Source organism: Xyrauchen texanus, chromosome 21 (genome assembly GCF_025860055.1).
Source record: "Xyrauchen texanus isolate HMW12.3.18 chromosome 21, RBS_HiC_50CHRs, whole genome shotgun sequence".
Classification (NCBI taxonomy): Eukaryota; Metazoa; Chordata; class Actinopteri; order Cypriniformes; family Catostomidae; genus Xyrauchen; species Xyrauchen texanus.
The window spans coordinates 37,422,821-37,434,558 of NC_068296.1; the positions used below are offsets into that span (position 1 = coordinate 37,422,821).

Below are 11,738 nucleotides of genomic sequence, written 5' to 3' on the forward strand. Positions count from 1 at the left end.
GAGATACCAGTTAAAATCTCGGTGGGACCTTCTGTGACTTTGTGCCAAACGGTGCAATGGACCCAATCAGAAGGACTTTTGTAAAGCTGCGAGACTCCAAATCTACAGAAGTGAAAGTGTACCAACTCTGCTGGCCAGGTCTATCACTTTGAAATTGTGATGACCAGGTCTGAGATTAGAGAACAGTTCCTAAAAGGAAAACATCCTCATGGAGAATGCGGGCATCGATCCCGCTACCTCTCGCATGCTAAGCGAGCGCTCTACCATTTGAGCTAATTCCCCTCCTGGTAGGTGGGCAACGTGCCTTTCTTTAATTTTTGTTGCTCCTCAGCTGTGCAGCCCAGAGGTACCAAACCACTCTTGTTTGTTTCCTTTTGGAGTGGGCCATGGGCCCTTCCAATGGTCAGAAAGACCATGTCCAAGGAGTCTTGCAAGGCAGTGATCCTAAATCATATGTGAGTTTTGTGGTCAAGTAGGTCAGCCCCCATGATAATGTGACATGGTAAGTTTTTCCAAGGAAACTTCAGTACACATTCAATTTGCCCTAAGAGAAAGCAATAGATGCAGATAACTATGAGCGCTACATGAGAAATGGAACAAATGAAGCAAATTGTCATTGGCAATTTTGTTAGGAGTTATTGGCGATAAATGCTATTCCATTTTATGCTTGCCAAATTCTTTTGAGGATGTCTCTATTCCTCCATTAATGTAGATAAGAGCAGTACTTGTATGACTGAAAATAAGTGTACGTTGGCATGCCATGCTGAGCATCAGAACCTAATGAGGTTTGTGTAGACCTTTCTTAAGAGAGCAGACATTGCAAGGTGGCTTGTGGGGCTAGAGTTATGATTTTGGATTTGGGTGCAAAAGTGTCTCGTGTTCAAATCCAAGAATAGCTTGCCCCAAGAATAGCTTGCCCTTAGATCTTCAAACTTGAAGACCATGGGGTGCAAAGTCTTAATGTCAGCATTACCACCAAGCAAGCATTTTCTGTGAAAATGGACAGTGACAATGCCAAGACAAGGCCGGTTAGCTCAGTTGGTTAGAGTGTGGTACTAATAACCCCAAGGTGGTGGGTTTGATCCCCATACGGGCCAGGGTGTCTTTTGATCTGAATATCTCTAGAAAAGTTAAGAGAGCAGGAGAGCAAATCCTGGCGGAACCATCTTAGGGTCTTGTGGCCAAAAACAGAGTTTGGTTGTTGAAATCTCCAGCAAGAGGCCTAAAATATGCCTTTCTCTTGCCAATTTCAACAAAACATGTTTTTTGTCCAAACCCAGGAGAGAGCATACAATTAATGGCGTTTCCATGGTGTAATGGTTAGCACTCTGGACTCTGAATCCAGTGATCTGAGTTCAAATCTCGGTGGGACATTCTTTGACTTTTGCACCGACGGTTCAGAGGACCCAATCAAAAGTACTTTTCAAAAGCAGTGATCCTCCAAATCTCCTGCTGCAATACTCTGCTTGCCAGGTCCATGAGCATTTCTCCATACACTTATATCAAAAAAATCTACATATATTGCTCTTGTTGAACTCTAATCTGTCATGGATAGTATTTTTCTGATACAATTGAAAATTTGGAACACAGCACTTTTTGTATTTTTGTCTCCTTAAGATGAATCACTTATGTTGTGTTATTCCTCTATTATAAGCCGCTTTGCATAAAAGCACCTTCTAAATCAATAAATGTAATGTAATATAATGTATCTGAAGAGTAAGGGTCAAAATCCCTTGGCTCTTCAGATATATCAATACATATACATATATATATATATATATCCTTTTATATCAATATCTATCTGTATTCTGTTGCTTAACTTCTTTAATAAAGTGACTAATTAACTATATGCATGATCACATAATCAATTCTATTTTCTTATGCATAATTGAAAAATACTTTGAATCATATGTGTGTTGAATGTTAATTAGTCTCTTTTAGGAACATTCCAGAGTCTCTCTGTCCTGCACATTGGCTGAAGGTCTTTTGGGGATAAGCTTATTTGTGACGCTCTCCAGCCTCTCAGGGGGGGGTCAGGGGAATGCGTTAAACATGTGTTCCAGATGTATTCTGTGTTTGATTGTTACCTTTCCATGACTAATTATATGGTTTAAAGTCCTATGTAATAATACCTGAATAGTAGAAGTGTGATTTTCTCTTATTATTTCTTTAGGGAAGAAATGTATGTTATTTCAACCCTCTCCTCTGCCCGAGGAGTGAATATTTTATCTCTCTGTTTTGGTTCAAATGGCCTGATAATGTGTGCTCTGGCTCTCTTGTGCCCAGAGAAGAACTGTCGTTCGTCAGTGTTTTGTGTGTGCGTTTGACCTTCTACCCAGTTTTCAAACCCAGGGATGCACACCAGGCCGACTCGAAGACGCCCGTGACCATCTGCGAGGTCACTTCAGATGTAAATCTCGGGCTCGGACGACAAGTGCGCTGATTAATGTTGATAGGCCGCATAGCTGTCTATATGTTGTGACTGTATGGTCTTTTAGCCAATCAGGAGTAAAATAATGGAATGTACGTCCTTGCAAATGGTATAATATATGTAAGATTTTGTGTAAGGTACAAGTTGGCTTTCGATCTCCTCGTGAGACTTTGCGCTGGCTCTACCAATTTCACTGCAGACTATACTTCAGTAAATTTTTGACTCTTTTAATTGTACTTCTCGACTCCTGGTTTTCTTTCTCCATATCTGGTCGGGTGAAAACTGTTATACCCCTAACAGTTTGGTGGAGGATTCGGAGGGCAATCACTCCGTGGTGACATCTCTGGCAAATCAGCAAACAATGTAGGAAGCTTTTATTAATTGTTAGGGCTGTCTGACTGGAAGAGATTTTGAAGGGGACGGGAGAGCTTCACTCCGACGAGGCGAGTGAAGAGTAATTTAATTATACTATTGAAAGTATAAGAAGTCGCTGAGAGAGCTGTTAAGGGTTAAAACAGCAAACAGCGCAAGTGAAGCGTGCTCTGTGGGGGGCCCAGGTGGGCATTGGTGTAGCACCACCCCGGCAGAGTGCGTCCCTGGACGGGAGGTCCAGTGGCACCGTAAACCTGCTCAATCTCTTCCACCTCAGATAGGGGTACCCTGAGCTTAGTGAATCAGGCAGTTAGGGATTCAGATATTAGGTATAAAATAAAATAAAATACAATAGGGATTGTTTTACCAGGGATGCATCAGGAGCAGTCCCAAGTAAATAAATAAATTATGACCGAATTGGTATGGATCAGTATATGTGACCAGGATGTTTGTGAAGAATACTTTGTGGTGTATTGTGTAGAAATCCAGTATTGTTGCTGCTATAGTTAATTTATCCGTGTAAAATATTTGCTACTAAAATCTTTTCGGTAGTGATTTTCAACTGTGACCAAGAAAAGGACTGATAGAGGGAATTTTCTGAGTAGTTCTGACCAAAACGAAAAGGGCACACGCTGTAAACAGCTCTGCTCTGACGAGCTCAAATCAAAGAAATGTGCACAGCTCATTAAGAAAATGGTCAGTCAGGGGTCTGAGTCTGATTGGAACGTCATGCAGCAGATTGACTGGCTGCAGAACAAAAAAGACGCTGATAGGGCCAAATATCTATCCGTGTTTGCCTATTCATGGATTTGTAAACTGGGTGGTATACCTTTAAGCCATGAAAATGCAATTCCAAATATGATGGACGGATGGTCTAGTTTGATTGCCCAGCGTGATAGAGTGGCAAAAATTATTGGGCAGGAAGTCGGCTGTGATCTGTGTATTTTGAGTAAGGGTTTTGAGGCGGTTTGTGAGAAGGCAGAAAATGCTGTGAAAAATGAGGCATGTTGTTGAACAGTACCATTGACATCAGATATTGGGAGGATTTGCTTCGTTGGTGCTCTGTAAGCTGGGGCCGTTTGCAAACACGTGATGATGATGTTAATGTGGGTAAAGTATCTGCTGTATCAGTTGAAGTGGAAATGAGTCCCGCAATAACATAACCTGCTATAATTGTGACGAGAGAGGTCATACCTGTAGAGATTGTACCAAGCCTGTTGCCAGATGCAGAAATTGTAACAGAGAGGGCCACATTGCTAGACATTGTCGTAGTGGTAAACCACAAATGTATATCATAAATCTGTTCCTATCCCTCTAACCATTTCTAACTCTGAAAAAGTCTATTGGACTGAATTTTGGGTAGGGAAAAATACTGTAGGGACTCTAATCGGTGTTGACATTCTGAAAGAACTCGAAGCTGATGTTTTGCTTTCTCAAGATAAGCTAGTGCTTGGCTGCAATGAAACAATTCAGCTTATCTCAGAGTGGCCCCCACCATGAGCAGAGATGTGCAGTGGCTGAACCTGCTATTCTAACTGAAACTCGCCCTGAGTGGAAGTTTATAATTTCCAAATTTCCTGATGTATGGGCAAAAGATAAATATGATTGTGGTTTAGCACAGATTCAGCCGCTGAGCATCCCAGGTCCTTTGCATGAAGCCAGAAGACAATATCCTTTGAAAAATGAGGGAGCTGACACTGTTGTAGATGAACTATGCAAACGGGGATTGTGATTCCCTGTTCCTCTCCCACTAACTCTCCCATGTGGCCTGTCAAAAAGCCGGATGGGAGCTGGCGTTGACCATTGATTACACTTCTCTGAATTCAGTGTCTGAGAAAATGCACCCTCTGGTGGCCAACCCCGCAACTATCCTACACGAGATAGGATCTGAACATTGTTTTTTACTGCTTTAGACATTTCTAATGGTTTTGGACTTGTCCCCTAGCCAAGGAGGACCAAGGCAGATTTGCTTTCACCAGCAGGGGTCGCCAATGGACATGGAGTCGTTTGCCACAAGGTTTCTGCAACTCACCCACACTGTTTCATCAGGTACTAGCATCCTTCATCGATCCGGTAAGAAAACAAATTGAATATGTTGGATCTGTTGTCCTACAATATGTGGATGACATTTTAATTGTTAGTCCAACCAAGTTCAAACATTTGACTGCTGTACAGACTGTTTTGAATGCCCTCCAAAAAGGGGGATTCAAAGTGAACTTGAAGAAAGCACAGCTAGCACTGCCTGAAGTGATTTATTTGGGGCAAATTGTGGGTGTGCACGGCAGACGCATCACTCCTGAACGAGTTAAAGCTATCATTGAACTTCCAAAACCAAACACGGTTACTGGTCCAAGTAATGGGTCTTTTGAATTACTGCCGCCAGTATGTTTCTGAATACACTGAACTTTCTAAACCACTCACAGAGGCTGAAAGGAGGAAAACCTGGATCGGAGCTGATCGACTGGACTGAGGAGATGGAGGAGGCGTTTGTGAGTATCAAAGAAACTCTTGCTTCCTCCCCAGCATTACGTCATGCCGATGCCAGCAGGCCGTTCCATCTATGGACATGGGTGGGAACTCGTGGAAATTTAATGAGTGTTTTGTTTGTCCTGTTTCTGCTAGAACTGAACTAATGTCTTTGTATCATGGTTTGGCACATGTAGGTCCTGAAAAACTACATGCAATGATTTCCAAAACCTGGTGGTGGCCCCGACTGAGGGCTTCTTGCCATGATTTTTGTAAGAGATGTCTAGTATGCCTTAAGGTTAATTCTTCTTCTAAGCTGAAAATTCCCTTAGGACATGCCCCTCGAACTCAAGGGCCATGGACCCACCTCCAAATTGATTTCATAGGTCCACTGCCCCTAGTGGATGTTTTACATACATTCTAATGATTGTTGATCTGTTTTCCAGATGGGTTGAGGCATTTCCACTGAGAAACTGCACCGCAGATGCAACCGCCAAGATTATGTTGAATGAAGTTTTCCCAAGATGGGGTTTGCCCTTACAAATTGATTCAGATCAGGGTACACATTTTACTGGGAAGGTGATGAAAAATGTCATGAAATTGATGGGGGTGAGGCAACACTTTCACATTCCATTTAGGCCCCAATCTAGCGGATCTATTGAACGCACTAATCGTACGCTTAAAACTTCATTGAGAAAGAGATTGTTGGAGTGGGGGAAAGGGTGGCATGCGGCTGTCCCAGCAATTTTGTTAAGCATGAGAGCCAGCCCTAACAAGACTACACAGCTCAGCCCTTTTGAGGTAATGACAGGTCGCTACATGCGGCTGCCCTGGGAATGCCCCCTTGCAACATGAGGGACCATCCGGGCCTTTGAAAGACACTTTACAAAATTATCTGAAAGCTTTGGATGACAGTCTGCGAGACACACGGGTTAGTGTTAGCACACGACAAGCAGATCGAGATAATGTTGAGCAAAAAGACATGCCTGCTTTGCCTGAAATAGGTGACAATGTAATGTTACAGCGGGAGATAGTTTCCCCCTTAGGTCCGAAATTTGATGGGCCTTATCAGGTGGTATTGACCACTAACACCTCTGTTCTACTGGACAGGGGGGTTTTGGGTACCGTATGGAGACATTGGTCACAGGTGAAACCACTTGAAAAGTGTAACAACTTGCTACCTCGGGATCATTAAATGTCTGTCGTGTATGTTAAAATTCTAGAATTCTAGAACAAATGTTTTATCATTACAGATGGCTGAATCCAACGACATACTGAAGCTGGTAATTCTTCAAGAAGAAGTGCGTAGTGAGAGACGACTGAAAGTGAAACGAGCTTTCATCCGATTGGTACTTCCGCTCTCGTTGGTATTTTTAATTCTGATCGCTTTATCATTTTTGATGTGGATTCAAATTTCAATTTGGACAGGGAGATTCCATGCGTTTTCAACTCATTGGGATTGCGAGGAGATCGATAACCGTCCATCATGGGTACAATACCCATGTCTAAATTCAACTGAGGGTCTAAATTTAATTCCGACCATGTACCAAAAGGTAAATGATCGTTGTTATCGTCTGGACGGAAATGAGACAGTGACCTATTGGCTTGGTCACTCCCCAAATTATCCCGATACTACCCTCATTATGCAAAAAGGTCGGTGGATGAGGAGTGGAGGCGTTGACCTGTTTGAAAGAGATTTCAGTTCAATGAGCTGGACCCCTGACCACATAGCTCGTGAAAACATGAGTGCATGCTCTATACTGAATGGATATGGTTAATCGATATTTGTTAAAATCTAGAAAAGGTGAGAGTAGAGCAGAACGAAGGAGGCGTCAGGTAGCAGATGTGAATGACTCCCACATGATTTTAGGTGGAAAAGCAGTGAAACTTCCGTTATACCCAAGTGCTCCTGATCCTCGCCACATCATGTCATACTATTTTCCCAAAGCTAAGAATGAACTTGGTTACAACAAAGTCGTTAAAGATGTAGCCCAAAGCTATATATACAGCAATATTGTGATTAGAGAAGAACCGGGGTCTGATGAGTATCAAACAGCAATAAATGATAAGGATTTGATGAGATGGGGAGTGTTAGTCCCAACTAAATGCCACATGATCCAATGGGACACTAATAGGGCTTACGGTGCAGTCTGTAATAGGTTAGGATGGATAGATAAAACTGACAAGGACAAGTTCGATCTGAATGGCAGTAAAAATGGTTTGCCTGCTATTAATGCTTTGTCCGTCTCTTGGCCCAGGTACACTAGATTCGATGACCCTTGGAAGGAGACTGCACATGTTGAGCATTGTTTAGGTAAAGAAATTCAACAGTGGTTTGTTAAGATGTTTCCTCCTGGAGATGCTGATAAATGTAGAGAAATTTCTGAGAAGCTCACCGGTGTGAAGATGATGGAGATAACCTGGGAGGTGTGTAATGCTTCTTTTGTTAAGTCAGGTTACACTTGGGCTAGTTTTTCTGATGTGTTGCACCAGTATGAGTTTGCTAGGAACCTTGCTAACAGAACTGTTTTCAACATGGATCACCTGCATGATTACCTTGAAGATAAATGTTATAATCCTACATCGATGGCTTATAACGTGACAGCATGGATGCATTTGCAAGTGTTTAAACTGAATATTGAAATGATGTACACTCGAGCAAAGACTAGTCTGGTACCTTTAAAGTATGAGGAGCTGTTGTGGGACAATTATAAATCATTTCAGGTGAGGATGTGGCCTCAGTTGTCCGATGTAGCTATTGGAGATGAGTGGTTTGACAGGGCAAAACAAAAGACTGTATGGTCTTTTAGCCAATCAGGAGTAAAATAATGGAATGTACATCCTTGCAAATGGTATAATTGATGTAAGATTTTGTGTAAGGTACGAGATGGCTTTCGATGTCCTCGTGAGACTTTGCCGCTGGCTCTACCAATTTCACTGCAGACTATACTTGGTAAATTTTTGACTCTTTTATTTGTACTTCTCGACTCCTGGTTTTCTTTCTCCATATCTGGTCCGGTGAAAACTGTTATACCCGAACATATCAAAAACATAATTTGATGCCCAGATCTGTAAAATTAGTGAAGAACACGTAAAGAGAAAGTTCCCTCAGTACAGTGTTGCTGCATGCCAGGCCCACGTACAGCAGACTTTTGTTCTGAATCTCTCCTCTGCTGAGCTCTAATTTGCAGGGTAGCCTCATGGAAATCCATGAGGAAAGAAGGTTAGCACTCTGGCCTCTGAATCCAGAGATACCAGTTAAAATCTCGGCGGGACCGTCTGTGACTTTGTGCCAAACGGTGCAATGGACCCAATCAGAGGGACTTTTCTAAAGCTGCGAGACTCCAAATCTACAGAAGTGAAAGTGTACCAACTCTGCTGGCCAGGTCTATCACTTTGAAATTGTGATGACCAGGTCTGAGATTAGAGAACAGTTCCTAAAAGGAAAACATTCAGCATGGAGAATGCGGGCATCGATCCCGCTACCTCTCGCATGCTAAGCAAACACTCTACCATTTGAGCTAATTCCCCTCCTGGTAGGTGGGAAACGTGCCTTTCTTTAATTTTTGTTTCTCCTCAGCTGTGCAGCCCAGAGGTACCAAACCACTCTTGTTTGTTTCCTTTTGGAGTGGGCCATGGGCCCTTCCAATGGTCAGAAAGACCATGTCCAAGGAGTCTTGCAAAGCAGTGATCCTAAATCATATATGAGTTTTGTGGTCAAGTAGGTCAGCCCCCATGAAGAATGTGACATGGTAAGTTTTTCCAAGGAAACTTCAGTACACATTCAATTTGCCTTAAGAGAAAGCAATAGATGCAGATAACTATGAGTGCTACATGAGAAATGGAACAAATGAAGCAAAATTGTCATTGGCAATGTTGTTAGGAGTTACTGGCGATAAGTGCTATTCCATTTTATGCTTGCCAAATTCTTTTGAGGATGTCTCTATTTCCCCATTAATGTAGATAAGAGCAGTACTTGTATGACTGAAAATAAGTGTATGTTGGCATGCCATGCTGAGCATCAGAACCTAATGAGGTTTGTGTAGACCTTTCTTAAGAGAGCAGACGTTGCAAGGTGGCTTGTGGGGCTAGAGTTATGATTTTGGATTTGGGTGCAAAAGTGTCTCGTGTTCAAATCCAAGAATAGCTTGCCCCAAGAATAGCTTGCCCTTAGATCTTCAAACTTGAAGACCATGGGGTGCAAAGTCTAAATGTCAGCATTACCACCAAGCAAGCATTTTCTGTGAAAATGGACAGTGACAATAACAAGACAAGGCTGGTTAGCTCAGTTGGTTAGAGCATGGTGCTAATAACGCCAACGGGCCAGGGTGTCTTTTGATCTGAATCTCTCTAGAAAAGTTAGGAGAGCATTAGACTTATAAAGCAAAGATCACCGCTTAGATACAGGCTGCCCATTGCCTGTTTCAAACTCCAAACCAAACAGCAATAATACTCGCAACTTCTTTTCACCGGAAAATTGAGGTTTGTGTAATGGTTAGCACATTGCATTTTGAATCCAACAAGCTGAGTTCAATCCTGGCGGAACCATCTTAGGCTCTTGTGGCCAAAAACAGAGTTTGGCTGTGGAAATCCCCATCAAGAGGCCTAAAATATGCCTTTCTCTTGCCAATGTCAACAAAACATGTTTTTTGTCCAAACCCAGGAGAGAGCATACAATTAACGTTGGTTCCATGGTGTAATGATTAGCACTCTGGACTCTGAATCCAATGATCCGAGTTCAAATCTCGGTGGGACCTTCTTTGACTTTTGCACCGACGGTTCGGAGGACCCAATCAAAAGTACTTTTCAAAAGCAGTGATCCTCCAAATCTCCTGCTGCAATACTCTGCTTGCCAGGTCCATGAGCATTTCTCCATACACTTATATCAAAAATATCTACATATATTGCTCTTGTTGAACTCTAATCTGTCATGGATAGTATTTTTCTGATACAATTGAAAATTTGAAATTTTGTTAGGAGTTATTGGCGATAAATGCTATTCCATTTTATGCTTGCCAAAGTCTTTTGAGGATGTCTCTATTTCCCCATTAATGTAGATAAGAGCAGTACTTGTATGACTGAAAATAAGTGTACGTTGGCATGCCATGCTGAGCATCAGAACCTAATGAGGTTTGTTTATACCTTTCTTAAGAGAGCAGACATTGCAAGGTGGCTTGTGGGGCTAGATTTATGATTTTGGATTTGGGTGCAAAAGTGTCTCGTGTTCAAATCCAAGAATAGCTTGTCCTTGCCCTTAAGTCAAGTCAAGTCAATTTTATTTGTATAGCGCCTTTCACAACACACATCGTTTCAAAGCAGCTTTACAGAATATTAGCATTAACAGACGATAAGAACTGTAATGTCTATAAAGTCAATTAATCATCATTGTGTAATTTAGATAAAATACAAATTTTAATAGTGTTTATAAATAATTAAATGATAATTGTATTAATAACCCCAGTGAGCAAGCTGTAGGCGACTGTGGCAAGGAACACAAAACTCCATACGATGTAGATTAATGGAGAAAAATAACCTTGGGAGAAACCAGACTCACTGTGGGGGCCAGTTCCCCTCTGGCTAACATTATGAATTTAATGTAAATATTAATTATGTATAGGTAAAATCATGGTTTAAATTTATTAAACTAAGTGATAAGGGTCATTGATTAAACATAGATTGTGTTTGAACTGTAAGATTAATGACCAAAGTCTTTGAAGTCCATCTTGATTCATTGCAGAAGTTCACATAGATGCAATTGTCCTTGTTAATTGGCTGATGAAGGCTTTTGTTGGCAATTGTTAGTCTAAGCATTTCATTTCAGGATTGTAGTCCATAAATAGACCGAGGTGATGCAGGTTGGAGTTGGCATAATTTCATCCTCTGAAGTCCGTCATAATAGATTGAAGTGATGTTTGGCTGGCACCGGCTGCATTTAGGCATCATCATTCTGCGACATGTAGCAGTGGAGTCCAACATGAAGCAGGAATGGTGCTGGATCCAGCCGGTTCTGGTGACCTCAGGATAGGAGTCCCGAGGTTGAGACAGGGAAACAAATAAAAAGATGTAAGTGTAGATGCCATTGAATTTATTGCAGAGTTAGAGATCATGCTCAATGTTTCTGGTTTCTGGTTCCGGCAGACCCAACTAAAGCAGCCTAATTGTGGGATAAATTAGGTGTATGCCTGGCTAAATAGATGAGTCTTTAGTCTAGACTTAAACTGAGAGAGTGTGTCTGCATCTCGAACAGTGTTTGGGAGACTATTCCATAGTTTAGGAGCCAAATATGAAAAGGATCTTCCTCCTTTAGTGGATTTTGATATTCTAGGAACTATTAATAGGCCAGAATTTTGCGATCTTAATGAACGTGTTGGAATATAGCGTGGTAGAAGATCACTTAAGTACTGCGGAGCTAGACCATTCAAAGCTTTGTACGTAGTTAACAGAATTTTAAAATCAATACGGAATTTAA

At 41.7% G+C, this 11,738-nt stretch overlaps 1 protein-coding gene and 3 non-coding genes across 4 annotated transcripts in view; 3 read left to right on the plus strand and 1 right to left on the minus strand.

Annotated features, from left to right (window-relative positions):
• LOC127661496 (uncharacterized) overlaps positions 1-11,738 on the plus strand; it is a 156,467-nt gene that overhangs the window by 35,949 nt on the left and 108,780 nt on the right. The window lies entirely within an intron of this gene.
• trnaa-agc (transfer RNA alanine (anticodon AGC)) lies at positions 210-282 on the minus strand. Its single transcript has one exon. It is a non-coding gene; the product is annotated as a tRNA-Ala (tRNA).
• trnaq-cug (transfer RNA glutamine (anticodon CUG)) lies at positions 1,303-1,375 on the plus strand. The gene has a single exon. It is a non-coding gene; the product is annotated as a tRNA-Gln (tRNA).
• trnaq-cug (transfer RNA glutamine (anticodon CUG)) lies at positions 9,955-10,026 on the plus strand. Its single transcript has one exon. It is a non-coding gene; the product is annotated as a tRNA-Gln (tRNA).